Consider the following 7,986-nt stretch of genomic DNA (forward strand, 5'->3'; position numbering starts at 1 on the left):
CTAGGAGTATCTAGTCCATCCTTTTTTTTCTTTTCCCCTCCTGGCACTGTACAGTCTGCCTTCCCTGCCTTGTTTCTGTAAAGCAGTTTCCAATCCTCACCTTCAGTCTTGCACTTTTGCTTAGCCTTGGATGTCCCTCTGCTGAGATGCAAACAAGCCATTTGTGCTTGCAGACAGCTCCAGAAGCAGTGCTGCCTGTGAGTCACATTTATGAGTCTGTCAGAGTCTTGCTGTTAAAGAAATTCCTTTCTCAGCTTGGCCTCCATTTTATATGAATTTAAATGAAGGCAGAGAAGTTGCTGGGATGGTAACTCTTCTGTTACACTCTACTATGGGAGTATCATGTAATGCAAGGCAATAGTCAGAATTTTTTTATTAGATATGACTGACCAGACCCATTAATACTTAATGGAAATAAGGTTGCTGTATAGTCTTATCCAGATGTGCAATGGTTCTCCAGAGCACTATGAATTGTTTTAAATCCTGGATTTCTCCAAGTTCAGCACTATTTTTGCAGTTCACTGTAATGATTGAAATCGACAGAGGCACTCACCCTAATGGGTACTTAATCAAATTTGAAAATACTATTTTCAGGGATGTAAGATCATCTCTGAAATTTGCTTCCTTCCCTTTGGACTATCACTGTCAAAAATAGTTGGCCTTCTGGATGCTCAACAAATTTCATTTTTTGTTCTGAGCTTCTTTAATGGCACTGGAATTGCTGGCTTAATTGGAGCTACAATATTATGATTAGTGTACTAGGATGATTTAATATCACATTATAGATATATAGATATGTAGATATAGATATATAGATAGATATATATTAGATATAGATGTAGAGATAGATGTAGATGATATAGATAGATATATAGATATAGATATAGATATTATAGATATAGATGCAGATTTATGATGTACGTGTGTGCTTTTTGTATTCTGCTTTGCAAATTTTATAAAAATACTTTGATTTTATCTCTCAGGAGCCTTTGGACTTCACACTGAATTCAGAAAAATAAATATCCTCTGGATAAACTGTGCTTCTGAAGCTGAGATTATATTGCAACATGAAAAATATTCTTTTTCATAGAAGAAAAGCTGAAGAAGTTTATTAGAACTTGAAGTCAGTTAATAAAAGACAGAAAATATTAGACTTGTCTTCCTGTTTTGATTGCATTCTCATTCCAGTGAGTCTGTTCTTTCTCAGCTAATTCCATCACAGTCATGAGATAATTTCTTGACTGCCCTGTGCTTGAGTCTCTCTTCAACACCTGTGCTATGGGGCTGAAAGAATTATCCCAGGATTGTTGGACAAGATAAACAGCATCGCTGGCATGGCATTCTGAACAGTCTTCCTATGCCTGTTGTTGTGTTACAACAGGAGAGCAGGAGCAAAGTGATGATGTCCAGCCACTGGAGTCAGCATGGCTGAGCAGTGAGATATGACACAACCCTGTGTCCCTGACTGGCCCATGATGACTGAAGATCACTAAAGGGTTAACTGCTTTGGAGTCTGAGGTAGCTGAACCTGGTGGACTGTAGGACCAAGGAGATCTCCTCCTTCCTGTGGCAAAGCCAAAGTTGCTCATTTCGTCCCAGGTCTCAGCTTCAGACACCCAATCCTCATCCTCAGGGAAGGAAAAAACACTTTCATAGCTCTTGTCTTTTCTACTTGCCTGCTCCTCTAGTGCCGTGATCTGATAATCAAAGTGGGTTTGGATTAAGGGTTGGACTTGATGATCTCGGAGGTCTCTTCCAACCCAACTGATTCTATGATTCTATGATTCTATACTCTGACCTGGAGTTTGCTAGCTGTTTGCACACATGCACACACTGTGAAAGCCCATGGTATGCCTTTCCTGAGCAGGGGACATGCTGCTCATATCCCATCATTGTGCTGCCTCATGTCAAGGTCCCTGGCACTTGCTCTGAATGAGGGCAAGCATTCTAACTCCTACAGGGAGTTAGAAGTGAGATTTAAAAGGAAAATAGACCAGACTGTAGCCATCAAGCATAGTGCTCTGCTGAATAAACTGATCAGCTGCCTGCCTACATGCAACGGCACCCGTTTATCTTCCCTCCTATATTTTTCCCATTCTTGCTCCTCCCTGATCTGCCCTGATCTCTCCCATTACCATCCTGCCTAAATAGCCAATCGATCTTGCATGATCCTAAATGTGTCATCTGCTCCATCCCACAATTCTCTTTCCCCTGTGACCCACCATTGATTCTGTATGCCTTTAGAAGAAATGCCTGAGTCTGCCAGACAGAGAGTTTCTTTGGTGGGTTTCACACCAGGGGCAATGGCCTAATCATTCCTTGCCATGCAAAAACTTGGAGTTTTCTGTTTTTCACTGTCTGATGGCTTGCATTTCTCCATCTGTCAAAGTGCGACTGCACTGTGTTGATGTTTGGGAAGAAAAGTATGGAGGTTTCCAAATGCTAACAATTTGCAAGATGCTTTATTTTCAGCATTATTTGTATTACCATTTTCAAATAGAATTTTGGGTATCAGGAAGAGGAAAGATAGATATAAAGCTAGAAAGGCAGTGGCTAGGCAAGAGTGCTGCACATATGCAATATCCTGGGAAGTATATGTGTTTTCTTGGCTGTCTGGTTTTGAACAGATTGGTGGTTTTCACTTGACTTTTATTTTTTTACTGCTCTGTAAATCTGCTAAGTCCTATGTGTCGCAGAAGTTTAAACATCTATGAATTTCCACAATTTGGAATGCATGGGGCAGAGTGGATGTTGCATATATAAAAGACAAAAGTTTATTTATGGAGGTCCATAATAATGCACTGTAGGTTACTGAAGTATGTAGGATGAACAACTGTAATAATAATGACATCATAAATTCCTAAATTGCCGTTAGGGAGTAAAGCTTGGGGAGGGTGGTAGGTAAAGTACAAGCATTTTCCTGTAATTGGTCTATAGATATGTAAGTCAGGCTCCTTCTATTTTTTGTGCTTTTTTCCCTTGATGAGTATTCACAGTTCCCCTAAGCCACCTTTTCTTGCCTGTAACAATCCTGTGCTTGTGTAAAAAGTTTGAAAAATGCTTTTGTGTCTGTATGTGCACATACATATACACACATGCATAGTTTTATCTGCTATTATTTGGAAAAGCCTAAGTCTTCTTTTGTTTTGAGAAAATTGAGCATGAGACTTGAAATGCGTGCAGATTGTACTGTCATTGCTCAGACTTCCCTGTTTATAAAATGAGGTTGTCAGAACTCAGGAAAAACTTGAGCTTCTCCTTGATGCTGTGAATCAAGAAAATTGAATCAAGGAAATGATGGATTTTCTTCAAGCATCTTCTGACTAAGAACTACTGGCAATAAAAATCTCAGCATTTGGTAAGCCTCTCTCATGCACCTACACCTTGAACATTCATCTCATGGCTCTTTTGTTTCTCCTTCCTTTTCTCCTCTTTCCTGGACCACTTTCTTTTGTCCCTGTTGTGTGCAGTTGGTGCTATTTTCTCTTCCACTGTTCACTCTGTGGCAGCCCTGTTTTCCCAGAAGGAGAAGTCTGAGAGGGCAGCCACCTCCTCTGCTCGTGATGGTGTTTGTTGAGATGGTTGGAGATGTGAATAAGCTGATAGTTCTGCATCTGGAAAATGTATGCAAGGCCACGATCAGTACACATATCCCTCTCTACGAGTCAGCAGAAAAATTGGATTTATGAATCACATATTAGTCAATAGCCTCTTCAGCATTAAAGAAGACACAATCTCCTAGCAGTTTCCAGGGAACTATACTGAAGGGCATTTTCTTGTACCCTGAAGGGTCAACTGAGAGTTTTTTAAATTATGTAACATGCCAGGCCTTTAAACTCTCTGCAGCCAATCCATATGTTTGCATACTGGTATTCAGTGTATCCTTATCAATTGCTTGGTGCTAAGACAAATTTTCCAGATCACATTTCTTCAAATTTACAAACACTTTCTAACACTAAATATTTTAAAAATCCAAAGCATAGCACAATGCCAACTTTTTCCTTTCCATACTTGGTACATCTTATAGTAGTATCTGACTTTTGAGATGTCTAAAGCTGACAGAGAGTTTAAATGCAAGAAAAATGTAGTAAAAAACTACTGCAAGTGATTTTTATGGGCACATATAATTCAAGGGGCTTCTGGCTGCTATAATATCATTTTTCGGTCAATGCTACAGCTTTCTATCTGTGGTAAACCACTGTGTAATGAAGATAACCTTGACAGAGTATTGGAATAAGGCAAGTTCTAATATGTTTGCATTCCTAAATTATTCAGACTGTAAAAATGTACATTCAAATATTTTGTGCTTCAATAAAAATGCCCTAACACTATTCCCTTCTTTCAGTGGATGCCTTTTTTGCCATTGTGTCTCAAAACTGCATTCTCAGGTGATTCTCTAATTTATACAGAACACAGGCTTTGTCTCATTGTCTGTCACTCCACAGTCTCCTAATGACACTTTGGAGGTCAGATTTGGCTGCTGTCCCTGGCACAGGAGTGCAGCTGAGCCTTCAGGTCACAGCTGGGGTGCCAGGCTGGCGTGACCACAAACACAGCCCATGCCTTGGAACGCTGGAGGCTGATGTGCACAGCCAGTGGGGCTGCATCTCCTCCAGACACAGCCCTGTTTCCAGGTGTCTCTGCCAGCTCATGGGGCCAGCCTAGACCACTGACACCTCCAACACATCTTGACTGTGGCACATCTTTGAAAAATGTCCACAGCTACAGTCACTACAGGAGTGGAACCAAGGGTCAGTCCTCTCTAGGAGGGGTCATACAGCCAAGATGTGGGTCTTTCAGCCTGGTACTGGCAATGCTGAGTGGTCTCACGCACAAGTATTCAGGATGGACAATTGTCATAGTAATGACATAATACATTTCTAAGGTTTATTAGTGAGTAAGCCTTGGGGAGGCTGTTTAATAAAAGCTGTACATGTATAGTCCCTGAGCAGTGTCCTGTTCTCAGTTTAAGCTTTCCACTTCTTTGCTGCTGATGATGATCCATGCCCCTCACGCAGTGAGGCTTAAGCTGATGGACACAGATATAATGGAGGGCAAACAAGCACCTGAGTTAGATGAAGGTCCAAAGTGCTGCTTGGGCTAATGTCAACCCACAGCAGAAATGTCAGGTAACAGGACAGAGGTCTAGACATTTCTGGTGTCCGAAAGCTACCTGTGACATAGTGATCACTGTGACAAACCTCTGTGTTTTGTTGTTGTCTTCATGAGAACCAGAATTGGACTCAGAGAAAAGAAAAAAATTAGAATACTAAATATTTAGAGGCCTAGAAGAAACTATGTTAAAGCAATAAGAACTACGAATGTCTCCACATCTACACTGAAGACAGGTTCATTAACCACTAGAATGTGAGCAAGCCAGATGAGTTAATGTGAATAAAGACAGAATGTAAATGGGATGGCAAATTATTTTAAAGTACATAATGATTTCTTATATCAATACACAGGATAAAATGTCCCTTTGCTATAGACAAATATCCAAAGTCTTCACTGAAAGCAGACATTTAGTCTCTGTTGTTCTACTTCTTAGTTGTGCGTAGGCACAGGTAACATCTAGTTAAATGAACTAGAACTTGTGAAAATTGGTTTTATCTTACTGGTTTCTGAAAAGTGCAGCATATGCTATTATTACCCTGGTACTGTAAGCCCTGATCCCAGCCCTATATAATACAGAGAAACATAGGAAGATAGTTCAAGTTCCCAGAAGCTAATGCTCCAAGGACAGTAAGAACTGTAATATGCATGCAGGGTGTTACTGTGCAACTGCCAGTGTGAATTTTGTATTTTTAATGTAAATGGGAAAAAGAAAAATACAGTGATGTAGCTGTAAAAACAAACAAACCAACAAAACAAAGAAGGAAAGAGAGAGTATGCACGAGAAAATAATGTGAAGAGATTAATGGGGAAAATGTGTTAGGGTTGACATGAGAAAACAGAAGGTATAGCTGGAGGTAGCAGCTAAGTAGAAAGACAAACAACACTCAGAGTAAATACTACAGAAAACAGCTTTGTCTCCTCATCAGTGTTGAAGGTCAAGGTCTAAAATGTTTCTGCAGCTGTTCTTGCCAATGTAATTCTCTGGCTGCCTGTATTCAAAATAAATCCTAGATGCTATTTAAGTGATAGCTGGCATGTACATTTCAGAATTTTTGGAATGCTAAACTTTCTTTGGACATCATCTGCCAAAGTGATTTATTATGGAAGTGAGCTTCCAGTGACTCACCTGGTGGATAATAATCTTATTTTCCTTTAGCAATAATGGCAGATGATTAAATAACAATTAGATGAAAGTAATGTTTATGTTTCCTTATTATATTTTATACATGTATTTTCATTTATTATTTCTATTTTGTTTTACTGCTGTCTGAAGAGATAAAATGCTTATAAAAATTCCAAAGGCTCATTTTTTGAAGGCAGTAGACAGTAAAGAGTCTCTGTACAACAAGCCTTAAGGTGGGGGTCTAACAGACATATGGCAGCAAATTATGTGTGTTAAAGTAAATCTAATTGAGCAAATGCCAAACTGCACTCACTTCTCCTCTTCTATCAAAGTCTGCACTTGATGGTTTAAAGCAAGATCATGTATGCATAAACTAGTTGTCATCTCTGCCATGCCTGTAGGACAGGCAGTCACTACAGACTGAGACAGTCAAACCAGATAGCAGGAGGTCCCTCAGCTGACAGGCAAGTAGAAGAACAGATCGTGGATTGACATTCAGTGTGGCTTGGCCAGCTCTGTGGCTGCAGTAATTCAGTGTCAAGCCTTGTCATGAAAATGGCAAGTTGGACTCACTGCACCGTACCATTGGTTTATCATGCTGTGTAATCCTGTGTCCTGTAATGTTCTTCAAGATCTTTCTTTCCTCTGCCCTGTCTACAGAAAAGTTCAGAAATGAGAAATAAAGCATCTTATCTGCTAATTCCATCCTCATACTGCAGAAATCAGAACTGTCTCTTTTATTTCTGCTTGACACTATGGAAAGCCTCCATGAAGGTATCTGTGTGTTCAGCCCTTTCCCCACAGTCTTGAGAAAGTCCATCCATACATCTTCCTCTATCAGCACTTTTAGCATCTCCCTTCAGCTCTTAGATGTCATCAGCAAATCTCAGTGGAGAGGTAGACTACCTGAAGGCAGAAGGGAAGCCCTGCAGGGATACCAGGATTGGCAAAACTGCAGCAGAGTCCTCATGATTTAGATTTAAAAGTTGAGGAAACCTACAGGTCCAAGTATTGCAGGCAGCTGAGAGCATCTCTTGAGTCTCCTGAATGCGGGGAGAGAAACTCTCTCATGAACAGACTATTTCAACAAAGCCATTTTTACCAAGTTGTCATATTTGCTGTCTCACTGGAATTATAAAATTGCCACAGTGGCAGGAATCTAGGAGCCCTAGAGATAGGCTATTCTTTCCTGAGTGATATATAAGAAAAACTCTATTCTGCTTAACTCTGTTCTCACTTCTTTCTGAGCAATTGTGAAAACTTTGCTGCTTCCAAAATTTCAGAGGGATTTTTTGTGTGTAAGTTTTGCTTCACTAATGAGCAGAAGTAAGCAGGAAAAAGAAAAGTCTTCCTAACAATTAGAGAAAGCTTTTCTAAGAGTGTTAGTCCCACAAGCCCATAAGTTGGCAAGGTAGTTTTCTTACCTTGAGATAGGAGGTGAATGGTGTTCAGATTAAAACAGGAGAAAAACTATCAGCCACTCTGATAAATTCCTGTAAATAAATAAACAGCTTCAAAAATTTAACCTCAAAAAGCCCAATTCTTATAGCTTCATCCTCTGATAGTTTTGCTCCATTACTAACCTCTACAGAACAAAGAAAACAATTTGACTCCACTGACCACAGCTCACTGGTTTCAAGCAAGGTCTGGTATGGTGGTGATTTATGTTCTGGACCTACAGGTCACAGCAGTTTGTGTTCATCCTCCTATGGATTTATTCTTGGCTGCTGAGGTCATGGCCTAACAGC

This window comes from Pithys albifrons, chromosome 1 (assembly GCF_047495875.1).
Source record: "Pithys albifrons albifrons isolate INPA30051 chromosome 1, PitAlb_v1, whole genome shotgun sequence".
Classification (NCBI taxonomy): Eukaryota; Metazoa; Chordata; class Aves; order Passeriformes; family Thamnophilidae; genus Pithys; species Pithys albifrons.